The sequence below is a fragment of the Benincasa hispida genome, chromosome 1 (assembly GCF_027475165.1).
Source record: "Benincasa hispida cultivar pf3 chromosome 1, pf3_genome.v1.1, whole genome shotgun sequence".
NCBI classification, from domain to species: domain Eukaryota; kingdom Viridiplantae; phylum Streptophyta; class Magnoliopsida; order Cucurbitales; family Cucurbitaceae; genus Benincasa; species Benincasa hispida.
Window position 1 is genome coordinate 68,133,679 of NC_143478.1, and position 16,477 is coordinate 68,150,155.

Sequence of the window (16,477 nt, forward strand, 5' to 3'; positions counted from 1 at the left end):
AACTATATTAATTTAAAAACATATTTAAACTTTTATATATATATATATATATATATATATTAAATTACCTATAAATTAATTAATAGTCTAAGGTATTCTTGGAACATTATCTAAATTTAATATATTTCAAAATAAAAATCCTACAAAACAAACACAATTAACCAAATATTTCTAGGTATCTTAAAAAATATTCCTACAAATAAACAGGTTTATTTAAAGATGTCAGACATTTATAGTTTCAAACATATATAATTTCGAGCAAATAACAATTTTTATTATCTACTTTCCTAACAACACAAATGCCCCTTGAGTTATGATTGGGCTGTAGGATAGTTGGGATAAGAGGATAGATTAGCATATTGTAAGCATTATCATTAATGAATGTTAAAAATTATTTTAAACTACAAGTTTAGTGTACAAATTTAGGTTATTGTTATTTTAAAAATGTTAAGTAGGTCTTAAACTTTCTTTTTTTATTTTTTTATTTTATTTTTTTTGTCTCAAGTGACCTTTAATCCTTTATTTCTCATCCAAATCTTGTGAATTTGCTAAGTATTATTTACATCGTAAAATATAATCAAATCATCATTAACAAATTAGCATTCATCTAATAGTTTGAGGATGAAATTGAAGAATATTATGAGTGATAGACTACTCTAGAATGGTGCATTTATCTTGATTATTCGTAAGTCTATAAACAATCTATTTTAGCTTATGAAGCTAGTTTAGAAAAACAAAACATCGTGAAACAACTTAACATTGCTCGGACAAATCTAAGTAGCTTGTCTCTTAAAATCATTCTAATCGACAAATTTCTCCTTGACTTAAAATGTGTTTGGAATATATTTTCAAGTATTTAATTTAAAAAATAAATCATGGTGAAAGAAATTTGAGTGTTTGACAACCACTTTAAATAGCTTTTCAAGTGTATTTTAATAAGTTTTATCAAAAGTATTTAAATCAAAATGAGTTTTTTGAAAAATATTTTTTTTCAAGTCAATCCAAATCGACCCTAAGTCTCCCTAACCCTCATTTCGCAATTTCAATATCCTTCCAAACCACAAAATAATTATAACCCTTCATCCGACTAACTTGAAGGGTATTTGTGGGTCAGATTGAATTGGGTTGGATTAGATTGAGTTGAAGCACTTTTTAAACCTAACCCAATTATTCGAGTTAGTAAATTTCTTTAACTCAAATTATCCTCATTAAAAAATGAATTCATCCCAACCTAACTATGAAACATATGGATTTGGTCGGGTTGGACTAGTCAAGTCATTTATTTAAATTTTTGTTCTAAAATTAAAGGAAGTGAAATGTTAATACTAAAAATTTGATTGAATTATTTATATATATTGAATTAAGATTAACAACTCAATTTCAATTTATATAATATAAAATATCTTTACAAAGTGCTAAAAAAACTATCTTTAGAAGTCGATGGAGAATAAATTATAAAAAAGAACTAATGAAATTAAATAAAACTAAAATAAATATATGTATATCTATTTGTATTTTATATATATATATATATACACACATTTTGAAGCTTATAATAAGTTCGGTTTGATTCGGGTTGATTTGGATTCTTTTGGATGAACCGATAAATCAACCCAACCTATAAAATTTTCATGTATTTCAATCCCATCCAACTTAAAATAGTTAATAACTCAACCAAAATCGTACGGATTGAATCGAATTGACCGGTTTTTACGGGTCATCGATTTTTTTAACACTCCAGTGTTGTACATTACATCCACTTCTATTCAACAATATAAGCTGAAACCTTTTTAACAATATTAATACATCAGGTACTAAATTGAAACTTTTTAATCAATAACGATTTAAACTTTAAAACACTAATAACGACTAACAAAACTGAAAAAAAGAAAGTCAGATATTATAGACTAAAAATATGTTTGGTTAGTTTTGGCAAAGAGAATATCATATTGCAAATATGTGATAAAAAAGAATTAAACTTATGACCTTATAATATACTAAATATATAATTATATATATGACATATGAATAATAACTCGTCAAATTTTATTAATTAGTTTAGTCCAAAGAAAATGAGAGGTAGATACAAGAATCTACCATTTTTTTTTTTAAAGTAAGTTATTAATAGCTTCACATACTTGAATTGATATTCAAATTTGCTTTCCAAACTACCTTTTGAAATTTGAAGTATAACTTGGTTGAATTAGTGTTTAGGTTAAAAAGAGCGACAATATAATAATAATAATAATAATAATTGAATGGGTATTTGTCACATATATTGACTCAATTAATTTAATATATTTTTATGTAGATCATTAAAATATGTACATATAAGTGAGTAGAAATTTGAATTATCAAACTGTAAAAAGTTACGCGATTAACTAATTTAACCATATTTAAGTAGCCTGTAATTCCCAATTCAAATTACGAAAAATATTAATTTATCCTTTAAATTTTGAGAGTTAGTATCAAGTAAAATTTTAATAAGGTGTTTGAAATTCCTCCATTTTGGAGTGAGGAGTGAATTGGGTGGACTATAATAACTAACTCGGTGTTTAAAGAGTGTGGGTAAAATCATGGAAACTAAAAGTTATTTTAACCTCTATTTTACTATTTACTACTAAACGTGTGTTTGGGGCAAGAATCATCCTAAACTATAATAATCACATCTTGTTACGGTAAATACTATTTTACATTCTCCAATTAGCTACAGTCAACATTATTTCAGAACCACCACTTGCTACGGTATTTACTATTTGTTACAGTTTTTATTATTTTACATTCATCACTTTTTTTGTTACAATGTTTACTATTTCATTCTCAAACTAAAATAGTTTACACCCCAAATATATAATATTATAACCAAAATTAAAATAATCTACATCACAAACACAAACTATAATAACCTAGAATTATAATAACCAACTCCCTGCCCTAAACGCCCCCTAAGTGTTTATAATAACTTTATCCACTGATGACCAATTCCGAGTCTCCGACGGCCACCTTCACCAACCAATTCCGATGATCACTTTGACAACCAACTCCAGCAAAGACCTCACCCACCATATTTGCACCGTGGGAAAAAAAAAATATATATAGGGAAACATATTTTTATTTTGTTCTATAAAAGAAGAAAATAAATCCTAAGGTGGAATACACTTTTGAATCCTGAAACTTGAAGTTAGTACCTATTTAGTCTTTGATATTTGAAAACATACATTTTAATCTTGGATGTTTTGAAAATTGTTCTAAATAGTCCCTCATCTCAATATGATGGTTAGTTGACTAATGAAAAAATGACATAGGTCGTTGAAACGACATAGCTTTAAAATTTCTTTCAGCTTCCTCCATCCATTTCCACTCCCAATTTCTTCTCTTTTGTTTGCTTTTTTTGATTCTCCCAGTCATGAAAGGTTTGCAATTTGACTTACTAATTTTAACTTCCATCAAATTGATGAATTGCAATATTTTTGGGGTTAAGATATTATCATCAAACTTTCAATGAAGTGTGCAACAATTAATAGAAACCCTAATTGAACTAGTATATAAAGACACCTTAGGATTATGGTCCTCAATATACTAAAACAATAAGCACTCTGGATCCCACTAAGGTCATTCGGAGTTTTGGTTGAAAAAGACCATAGTTATCCATCATCATCTTGAAGCTATCATCAATTTTGCAATGGAATCCGGTATGTTATTCTTGACAATTTGGCATGAATGATTCTAAGATTTATCTATTCAATATAGATATTAAGAATTTATGCTAACAAGTGGTATCAGAGCATAAATTTCATGTTGGATTGTTAGTTTTATGCGTTTTTTTATTGGTATTGTGATTAAGTTTTAGTTTCTGTTTAAAGAATTTAAAGATTAAATAAATACACTGCACCGATTTTCCGAGCTCAATCGACGATAGTGCATTCGTGCAAAAATTAATTTGATCATGATCCAGTGCCACAATTCATAGATATGTGTTTAAGAAAAAAAATATTTCCGCACACGGCCAAAGAAATCCACTACCGGTCAATTCAATTTTGCACTATATTAAATTTAAATCTGATTTTTTGATTAATGAATTTAGGTTTAAATTTGAGTAATCACATTGTGAATTTAAGTTAAAGATTTGAATAATCATATTCTGGATTCAAGATTAATTGATCATGTTGTGGTTTAAATTTAAATATGATTGATAATGTGGTAAATTTACATTTAAATTTAATTGATATTTTGGTGAATTTAAATTTAAATTTGATTGATGATATTTGACGATATTCACAAATTTATGTTGCTTTGATTGTATTATGTGTATGCAATTATTGAGTGAATATTGGTAAAGACTATTTCGTGTTCTTCCTCCTTTATTTTTTTACAATAATATTTTTATATTATTGTGTCTTATATTTTAGATTGAATTGGTCAAAATAATATGTTACCAAAGTAGTCTCTATTATCAAGATTAATTTAGTTCTAAAATATAAAATGTGCATATTCATGAATTTATGCGGATAATTATCGGCCCAAAGGAAGATAATTATTTGGCCAAATTATGGGCATGCATGTGGTAATGAGTACGTGGTAATTATAAGGATTGCTCATGTGAAAAATAGTCGGTCTAAAAAAAGACTATTCTTTGACACAGCTAATTGTCAGTACTTTGATTACTATTGATGTTTTTATCCAAAGGTTGGACATCAATGTTGTATTAGGTATCTTGTTAAAGAGGCCCACCACATATGTGAAATAATTTTGTTATATTTTAATTGTGAGTATATGTTTTGTTGTTTATTGTTTCAGTTGGTCTTACTCAAATATCTGGAAATATGAGTTCAATCCCTAAGTTGAATGGATCGAACTTCAAGATTTGGAAGGAAAGCCTAGAGATATTTCTTGGATGTATGGATTTGGACCTTCCATTAAAGACCGATAAAATACTTACTGAGGAACAGCCAAATACGGCTAATATAGAGAAATGGAAACGGTCAAATCGCATATGTTTGATGATCATTAGACACTTCATTCCGAAGTCTTTTCGGGGTTCTATCATGGAAAGTAAAATTGTCAATAAGTTCCTTGCTCAAATTGAGAAATATTTTGCTAAAAATGAGAAAGGGGAAGCAAGTAGTCTTTTGACTTCTTTAACTTATATGAGGTATAAGGGCAATGAAAACATAAGGGAGTACATTATAGAAATGTTCAATCTCGCAGGTAAATTAAAGGCATTTGATATTGAGATAAATGAAAATTTACTCGTGCATCTAGTACTTATCTCTCTTACTGCACAATTCACATAATTTAAGATAAGCTATAATACTTAGAAGGATAAATAGAGTATTAATGAGTTTATCTCACAATGTGTGCAAGAAGAAGATAGGATTAAGAGAGAAAAAACAGAAAGTGCTCATTTGGCAATAGGCTCTTGTGATAAGAAGAAAAGGAAAATTGTGGATGTTGTAGAAGGGACATCTCAGCAGAACAAAAATAAGAAACAAGCTACTAAAATCCTTGTTTTTTCTGCAAAAGGAAAGGTCACTTCAAGAAAGATTGTCCCAAGTACGCCAAGTGGCATGTAAAGAAGGGTAAACTTCTTACTTTGGTTTGTTTTGAAGTTAATTTAGCTTCTGTACCTACAGATACTTGGTGGGTAGATTTTGGTGCTACTACTCATATAAGTATATCAATGCAGGGTTGCCTGTGGAGCCGGCCGCCAAGTGATACTAAAAGATTCATCTATGTGGAGGATGGCAAAGCAGTTCTAGTTGAAGCTATTAGAAATTTTAGATTACTTTTAAAAACTGGTTGTTATTTGGATCTGAATGAGACTTTTGTTTCTATTTCCAGTTTGGACAAATTTGGTTTTTCTTGTTCTTTTGAAAATAATAAAGTTAGTCTTTTTCAAGATTCTAAGCTTATTGGAACCAGTCTATGCTTGATTCTTTTGCTTCATTTAACAAGATCCTATTATCTAATTCATGTGGTACAAAGCGTAAATTAAATGAGAATTCCGCTATGTTATGGCACAAGCGTTTAGGTCACATCTCTAAACAGAGAATTCAGAAACTTATGTCAGATGGAATTCTTGATTCCCTTGATTTAAGTAACTTCAATGTTTGTGTGGAGTGTATTAAGGGAAAACAGACAAACATAAGAAAATTAACAGATGCTCAGACGTCTTAGAACTAATACATATAGACATTTGTGGTTCATTCCCTACGACCTCTTGGAATGGACAATAATATTTTATTACGTCCATAGACGATTATTCAAAATATGGGTACCTATATTTAATTCATGAGAAGTCTCAATCTTTGAACGTTTTCAAGTATTTCAAAGCTGAAGTTGAACTTCAACTTGGAAAGAAAATTAAGGATATCAAATTTGATCGTGGTGGTGAATATTACGGTAGATATGATGGATCGGATGAACAATGTCTAGGGCCCTTCGCCAAATACCTAGAAGAATGTGGAATCATCCTACAATACATTATGTCGAGCAAACCCATCATGAATGGTATAACGGAAAGGCGAAATAGAACACTTAAGGATATGTTAAGAAGTATGATTAGTCATTCTTCTCTATCAGAATCCCTCTGGGGTGAGGCACTAAAGACTGCAGCATATATTCTTAATAGAGTACCTAGTAAAGCAGTAGCCAAAACCCCTTATGAGTTATGGACAGGAAAGAAGCCTAGTATTAGACATATTCATATCTAGGGTTGTCCAGCTGAGACTAGGCCTTATTTGCCTAATGAAAGAAAATATTTTGAGAACTCTCGGGGTTTCAAGTTTTATGATCCAGTTCTAGATCATTGTTTGAGACAGGAAATGCAAGATTCCTTGAGGATGTTGAGTTGGGGGGGGAGAAGATAACATAAGGAAAGTTATCTTTAAAGAGGAATTAGTTTCTTTTCCTTTTGTGATTATAAATGATGTTCAAGCTCCAATTCCTGACTTCTTTATTGAATCAATTATAGAACAAGACAACATTGAAGTCCTCGTTGTTGAATCTGAAGTTCAAACTCAACTACCTCAAGAAGCGCTACTAAGAAGATCTACTAGAGAGAGAAGAAGTGTAATTCCAGATGATTATATTGTGTTTCTTCAAGAACATCAGGATGATGTGGGCGTAATAGAAGATGATCCAATCAACTTCCAACAAGCTTTACAAAGTTCTAACTCTCAAAAGTGGATAAGTACTATGGAAGAGGAAATAAAATCCATCAAAGACAATGACGTTTGGGAACTTGTCGAACTGCCATTAGGAGTGAAACCCATAGGTTGTAAATAGATATTTAAAACCACAAGGGATTCACATGGCAATATTGAAAGATATAAGGCTCATCTTGTTGCAAAGGGTTTTACTAAAAAAGAAGACATTGATTACAAAGAGACTTTCTCTCCGGTTTCATCGAAAGACTCTTTTAAGGTAATCATGGCTTTAGTAGCTCACTTTGATTTAAAGCTACACTAGATGAATGTCAAAACTGTGTTTCTCAATGGGAACATTGATGAGACGATTTATATGGTGCAACAAGAAAATTTTGTGTCTAGTAATTCAAAGTCTATGGGGTGCAAATTAAAGAAATCCATCTACAGTCTTAAGCAAGTTTCTCGTCAATGGTATCACAAATTTCATGAAGTGATAACCTCATTTGGTTTTGAGGTAAACATAATAGAAGATTATGTATATCACAAGTTCAATGAGAGTAAATCAATTTTTCTGGTGTTATATGTCGATGACATACTCATAACTAGTAATGATGTAGGTTTATTGCATGACACTAAGAGATTTCTCAAAAGAAATTTTGAGATGAAGGATCTTGGTGATTGATGCTTGATTTTATGAAGTGAATTTACGAATGATATGCGATGGTGAAATTGCGTTGAGCACTCAAGTTTCCTCAGCGGAATCCAGGTGTAGACTCCACTGAGTTTTCTGATAAGTCCAGGGTCGAACTTAGGGACTTGGAAAAACAGATTGTGATGGTAATTTTTATGAAAACTTTGCAGTAACCGGTAACTCAATTAATTGTGGGTTTGTTGTTGATTGCGTTAATGAAAAAAATAAACAAATGCGGCAGATTTGAAAAAAAAAATCATTTGTGTGATAGATGCACTGAGTATGCGGATGAATGGGTTGAGAAGGTCTTTAGCTAACGTTACTTGGGAATGCGTCAAACTATGCGATCATGCTACAACCATGCACAACAAGTCATTTTCTAATGCAAATGCGATGCTCCTAAGTCTAGGACGCACGTGTTGAATGCAAAAGTGTCCATAGAGCTTATTCCTCAATCTCTACTCTTTTCCTATGCAACGATGCAAAATGCATAAAGGCAAGGTGATCGCATACAATCATATCCTATCTCTAGGATGCATGTGATGCGTTAATAACAAACAGTGCTTATTCCTAAGCTCCTATCTCTTGATTATGCATTCTAATCTGACTCTCCCGAGCCTAGATTCTAACCTGATCTTCTCAAGTCTAGATCCTGTCCTTAGACTATCCTCCAAAGTATCTCTAATGGACGAATGAAGCATACATAATACAAGATAATCGCATAGAATGAAGATTCCATAGTTGTGCTAGCTAAATGCTTCTCAACCCATTCAACTGATTTAGCTACTCATGCGTAAATAACAGAGAGTGAACAGATATAGAGAAGTAGATTCCATTTCGATAAATGAGTGGAGTACAAAATAACAATGGAAGTTAAAAGTAGAGAGCCTGGTAGCAATTCCTTGCTAACCGAGGCTTTTACACTATAAATCTCTATTTGGTTCCCAAGATGTTCCTGTTTTCGCAGGCTCCGGCCCTCTCTCTATCCTTGAAGCTTCCGGTGCTCTCCCCAGCTTACCGAAACGATCTGTCGGCACAACCTTCTCTCTTGTGTTCGCCTTAAAATGAAAAGGAAACTATGAACAAGGATGTGCGAACCGAACGTATGAAATTTCAAACTGGTGAACCCCTTTTCTGAAAAATGCCTTTGGTATTTATAGAACACCCAGGATGAACGGTGGCTTCTTTCTCATGATTGCACAGATGGGACGACTTTAATTCCCCTGACTGATGCGCCGAATATTTGTCACCGAAAAGCTGAATGTACTTGTATCGTTAGCGGATGTTAATTTAATTCGGATTCGACTGTCATCAGCTTTCTGTTCCATCGCGATTAATTAGCTTTTCACCCAAATACGCCCACCATGTTGCGCTGACCAAGTTGCGGCAATCCTTCTTGGGCGAATGTTTGCGAACACAGTCACCACAAAGCTTTGTGGTAATGCTGCGGTCGACCAATGATTTCCTATGATCGCAATTTCCGCCTTGCGTCAATGCATATTCTGCAAACACAAAAATCAACTGTTCCTATGCGATGAACACATGCGGCCGCAATATAATAAACTTAATGTTTTTTGGACGCAATTTAACATATTTTATCAACGCAAGCCAACATTGCTTAAGAACTTAGTACTATGATAACGTGCATTTCTGCCCGTTATCAGTGATGTTTCTTTTGTATTAGAAATTGAAATACTGCGAGATCGTTCTTAAGATATTTTGAGATTGTCACAAAAGAACTACATTGAAAAGATCTTGAGTAGAATTTGCATGAAAGATTGTGTACCGGGAGATATCCTGATCGCAAAAGTTGATAAATTTCATTTAGGTCAATGCCCCAAGACCATACTTGAGACTAAGGAGATGCAGAAGGTTCCTTATGCATCGGCCATTGGAAGTCTAATGTATGCTCAAGTATGTACGCGTCCAGATATTGCGTTCATAGTTGGAGCATTAGGCAAATATTTGAGTAATTCGGGGATGGATCATTGGAAAGCAACCAAACGGGTTATGAGGTATTTACAGAGAATGAAATATTATATGCTCACTTATCGGAGATCAGAAGTTTTGGAGATTATTGGGTAGTCTGATTCTGATTATATTGGATGTCAAGACCCTTTGTGATCCACTTCAGGCTATATCTTCATGTTGGCTGGAGGAGCTATATCCTGGAAAAGTGGTAAACAAACACTTATGACTTCTTCTACCATGGTTGCGGAGTTTATAGCATGTTATGAGGCATCCAATCATGGAATATGGTTGCAAAATTTTGTCACTGGGCTGTGAACAGTGGTTGGCATAGAAAGACCACTAAAATTATTTTGGGACAATAAGTCGGCAATGATGTATTCCAACAACATAAGCAATACGAAGTCAAAGCATGTAGACATGAAGTTTCTGGTTGTTAAAGAAAGAGTTCAGAATGGTCAAATTTCGATAGAACACATAGGAACAAACTCTATGGTGGCAGATCCATTGACTAAAGGTTTACCCTAAAGTTTTTTATGAGCATGTTGCTCACATGGATGTTAGTCACTTTTCTGATTCCATGGTTTAGTGGGAGTTTGTTATTGAGAATGTTCTTTGATCTTATTTTGTTTATTTTCTATATAGAATAAAGCTGATGGTTTATGTTTTATTATCTGAACTCGTTTATCATGCATGCAGTTTAGCATAAAGTTTTTTACAATGATCTCATTAAAGAATTTGGACCAGTTGGAAACAGGCATGATCTAGATCACTTTGCATGTAGTTTCCATGTTATCCATCCATACTTGATCTATGTCATTGAATGTATTGGAATTGGTGATCAAGGAAGGTTTAGTTACAAGGGTAGTGACGAAAGCCACCTTGATTCCGTGCTAATACAAGAGATGGACCAGATTGAACTAAAGGGGAATTCTATTATTGAAATAACCTGTTTATGCACGCTTAAGGTTTATGTGATTTAATTATATCAGGTAGACAGACATAGCCCAAGTGGGAGATTGTTAGACATATTTAAATAATAATATGTTTAATTAAAGTATGGACTATGTATGCAGATTAATAATTTATCACATTGGGTTATTTTATTAGATTGACCCTATTATGTGATCTAATTAATTAAGGCCCTAGATTCCTAATTGTGTATGTACTTAATGGGTAGAAGCCTACTCCTAGTTAATTAAGGTTTAATGGGAACCCTAATTGAGCTAGTATATAAAGAGACCTTAGGGCTATGGTCCCCAATATACTAAAACAATAAGCATTCAGTCTTTCTTGAATCTCATCTATAGAAAGATCCCACTAAGGGTATTTGGAGTTTTGGATGAGGAAGAACATAGTCATTCATCATCATCTTGAAACTATCATCAATTTTGCAATGGAACCCGGTATATTATTCTTGACAATTTGGCATGAATGATCCTAAGGTTTATCTATTCAATATAGATATTAAGAATTTATGCTAACATGCCATAGTTTAGGTATTGGTGGAATTGAATTGTATGTGCAGGCATCATAATGCCTGACCACAGTGGATAAAAAGAGACAAGAAAATGGAAGGATGGAAGGGAAAAAGAGGAGGATGATTTCATTGGAGAATGAGAGGGAGAGAAGAAGTAATAGAAAAAATTAAAAGGTATCCACTTGTTTAAAATTTAATACCTCAACATATCATGTCATTTTTTCGTTAGTCAATTAACGGTCAAATTGATTGATGGATTATTTAGAACTATTTTCCAAATGTCGAGAACTCAAATATAGATTTTGAAACTCCAGGGACCAAATAGATACCAACTCAAAACCATAGGTACCAAAAATATATTTTGCCATAATAAAAATAAAAACTCATTTTATCAATGTAACTAAATAAAAGTTTAAGGGCCAAAATTCTATAACTTTGCAAGTTTTGGGGCCAATTTTAATAATTGTATATGTTTGTGTGGCGCAATTTTTTATCTCTAGTTTACAAATATGTTTAAGTTATTTACAAATTAAGAAATAAGTTGGATTAATTTATGTGGTTAACAAAACATGATATTTAATGTAATATTACTTGTATAATAAAAAAAATAGCGGAATAGCTAAAGTAGCTTGTACTCCACACACAGATTATTATAACCTAGAATAAAATAGTTTGCACTACAAATGCAAACTATTTACTATTTTACTCTACACCCAAAACACAAATTATTAAATCAAAGCTAAAATAGTTTATACCCCAAGTATAGACCATTACATCGACCCACAAACTATAATTAACCACAAATTATAATAACCAACTCAGCACCGTAACAACTCCTATGTTAATGTTGCATCAATTTAAACTCTAAATTTTCACGAGTACATCAATTTACATCATTCTTTAATATCGTTGCAAAACTATCACGTGAGACTTATAATAGTTTCAATTAACCTCCTAAATTATCGTAAGTGAATCAATTTAGATCCATTACGAATGTTACTTTTGAAAATTGTCAATCCATCCATTCTTCACATGTGTGATTGTCTTTTAACATCAAATTAAAAAAAAAATAGACGATTTCAAATAAAATTTTATCTAAAAGTACTTCAAATGAATTCGCTTATAAAAGTTTAGAAGTTTAATTGATACAATTATAAGTCCCACACTATGTTTATTCAAATGTAATGAAATGAATGGTATGAATTGATATACATATGAGTTAATTAAAGTTATTGTTAATTAGAGTTTAAATATGATTATTAGCTCAAAGTTTTTAATTAATACAACTCCCAAATTTAGAATTTTTGTTAATGGATGTCTTTCTTTTTTTTCAATGTTTAATTACATCATTGAAACTTTTCAAAATTTGTAAAAGTAAATGGTCACAAAGTTAACTTTATAATTTAACCGAATTAATTATCAGAATATTATTGTTTTTTTTTTTTTAATTATTTGTGACCTTTCTCTTCCAATTAAAAAGGAATATTTCTAAGGAAATGAAAGAAAAGAGAAGACTCAACGGTTAATTAAACATAGGCTAAATTAGTCAAAATATTCTTAAACTTTCTACCTTTAGATAAAAAAAAAAATTGTTGAAGTTTCAAAAGTTTCAAAATATTATTAAACTTCTAAAATGAGTTAAAAAATACTCTTACAGTTAGTTGAGTTAAGAAATACTCCTACGGTTAATTTTAGATAGAAGTAGTTAGTGTTTTATATAAAAAATATTCTTGAATTTTAAAAAATTACAAGAACACCCTTAAACAAAAAAGAATGTTTGTTATATGAACATAAACCATTAATATCATCCTACTTTCTTATTTTCCATCTTTTTTCTCTCATCCTTTTTTCAATACCCTCTTACTCCATTTATTTTTGTTAATCGTTTGACATTTGTTTATCCAAATAAGTAAATAAATAAAACTACACACTTTAATTAAGGTATATGGACTATAATAAAAAGAAAAAGCACTAAAAGATTTCCGGGTTTAAATGTTTTAACAAAGTTGTACGTTAGTAGTGGATTATGTGTGAATAGCCAAATATATTTTTTGTTTGACTATTTATTGTTTTGGTATATTTTAAAAGGAGATTTTGATTTTAGAATTTTGTGAGATTTTATATTTTAACTTAAATTTTTTGTTGTTGAGAAAATTGGTGTAAGCCTAAGAAATGAAAAAGATATGGGAAAAAAAATGAGAATATATGTATAATTTATTTTAAAATTTGTTCTTTTCGAACTTAAAACTTCAAACACATTGATCACCATATTAACAATAGAAGCATTTTTAAACCTTTTTTTTTTTTTTTAATTTTAATGTTATTTTTGTAACGAAATATTAACGGTTTTTGTTCATATACTAACGGTGAAGATATTTTTTAACTTTATTTTTTAAGTTAAGGGTATTTTTGAACCTTTTGATAAAATAGCAGTATTTTTTAAACAAACATATAGTTTCCATCCAAAACTCACGTGAAGGGCATTTTTGAACCATTTTTTAAAGTTTAAAGATTTTTTTGAAATTTTTGAAAATTTAAACGTATTTCTATCATAAAATATAAAGTTCATGGCCTTTTTATAATTTAGCCTTAAATATATGTATCAAAAAATAATTTAATTATATATGGTCCTTTTCTACTTATTTAATTGAAGAACTTTGTTGTTACTAAAAAAAATTATTATGAAGATCAACTTTGTATGATAGGCAGTTGAGTCATAGTTTGCTGTAAAAGGTGTATTATCAAACTTTGATATCAGATGTTTAATTCCAGGTTGTATAAGAAAATCTAATATATTTTATTTATTTATTTATTTATTATATACCATTTTATTTTTCTACATTTGGTCATCTTTCAGACATTTTTTTGGGTCTATTTTTTAAAATTAGTTTATTGTTTTGAGTATTTAGTAGGTTTGGACTTTGTCAGAGTTTCAGTGTCAGATTATACACATAAAACTAAATATATAAATCAATGAAATAACTTTATTTTTTTTATGAGTTTTGACTTTGAAAAAGTTTCAAAGTCTTGTATTAATCAAACATTGGGATTCTTTTATTGAAAAAAAAAAAGAAAATGTAAATGTTGAAACTGATTTAATGATCAAATTCAAATATTCACTTAATTTCAATAGTTAACATTTTAATTGGGAAATAATAAAGTTATTTCATTAATTTATAAATATTGTTTTTTTGTTTAAACCATAATTTTAAATTCATATCTATGTTTTTTTTTTTAAAAAAAAAAAGAATCAATATTGCATCATGTGTTCACTAGATATTGTTGCTAGTATTAAAAAGTGATGAAAATCTAATATGAAAAAATGTTTGTGGATATTACAAATTAACTTCAATTTGTCTACTTAATTTTAAAAAATAATATTAATTTACATTATTAAGTTTTTTTTTTCATCTATTGAATTCTAAGAACGAACAAATTAATGGATCCAAAAGTTTGAGATTAAGACACAAACAAATATCAACCATAAGAATGATAAGACAATAACGAAACAAAACAATCCAACTCACCAAATAAAATCTAAAAAAAAATAAGAATAAAGAAAACAAATCTTAAGAGAAAGAACTCACAAGAATCTCATCAATTAAAACGATGGAATTTAGAAGAATATATCGAATTTAACAACCTCACAAATCAATTCCATTTTGCTTTAATGACTGCTTCGAATAATATTATAAAATTCTATTGTTTGAGAATTGAAGTATCAAATATGATTTCAATTCATTGTGGCTACATGTCTAGGATTTTATATCATACGGATTTTCTTGACAATCAAATGTTGTAGGATCAAGCAATTTATCCCATGAGATTAGTTAAGGTGTGGATAAACTGGTCCAAAAAGAAAATCGATATATGTAATTAGATCTTTTACCTCTTTAAAAAGTTTCACCTATACATCATTTATTGGAATTTTATTAGTTCTCATTACTAGGTATTTAGAAATTTAATCTGCTACACATGTAATAAAAAAAATTTGTTAGGAAAAAATTAATTTCAATTGTAATAAGTAATTGTTATAGGTAGTTTTTGGACTATGTGAAAGATTAAACAGAGAAAGTCAAAGTTTGACAATAAAACTGTAAAAGTTGTCTCATCCTAAATGGATAAATTAAAAAACGAGTTGATGACAGGTACCAATGAAGAGTGGACAAGGTAATTGGGTCGTCTTAGCCCAATGCCTCGCCTCACCTCACCCCTTTCTTTGGATTGTATACTTGGTAGGCCCTTATTTTTCACCTCTGATCTAGCTTTCTCAAGTCTTGTTCATAAAAGGATTAAGGAAATTCTAAGCTTAGCTCTCATTGTATACAACATGATAATTCCACATCATGTAAGTTTATCTTCTTTTCTAAAAATTTTGATTTAACCCCTTCCTGAAAACCAACTTAGAGTTAGAATATATGTGGTAAGGATCAAACTGATGTGTGTGTCTGATTATTTTGTAGATGACATATTTTTCAAAGTAAAAATTCATTGATTGCAATATGTAAAGGTATGTGAATTTCCTTTACCACATTTCGCCATTAATATTAATTTTGCCACTAATCTTATCAACATGTATACATATATATTTTATCATAAACTCTTAACTTTATCCAATTGCATTTCAAATTAGATAAATGTTCCAAATCTTAGACCTAAATTTGAAGGGAAAAAATTGTGCAATTCCGACCATTTGATAAATTTTCGTTTGCTATCGCGAAAAAAAAAAAAAAAAAATTGTTAAAAATGAATTCTCGTATGTATTCAATTGATAATAAAACACATCATGTAAAAAGAAAAAAAATATATAGAAATTGACAGGAATTCAAAGAAAAATAATATTAGAGCTAAATTTTTGTTGAAATTTGTAAGTTTGAATAAATTATTCGATAGTTAATTTATGTATTAATCCAACTTAATTTTGTGCAATTTTTATTTAATAAATTAGTGAGTCTACCTAGATTTTACATGGTTATATTTGTTAAAATTAGTGACTTAAATAGAAAGACTAAAGAAAAGATAAAAATTGTAAAACTTATTTAAGATTATATAAAATTTGACAAAAATGGAAAGTTTAGAGTAACAATTGGTTCATGGCTTTTTGGTAATAATTTTTTTTTTTTTAACTTTTTGTTTTTGAAAATTAAGTTTATAAATATTCCTTTCTTAGGTTTCTAAGTTTTATTATTT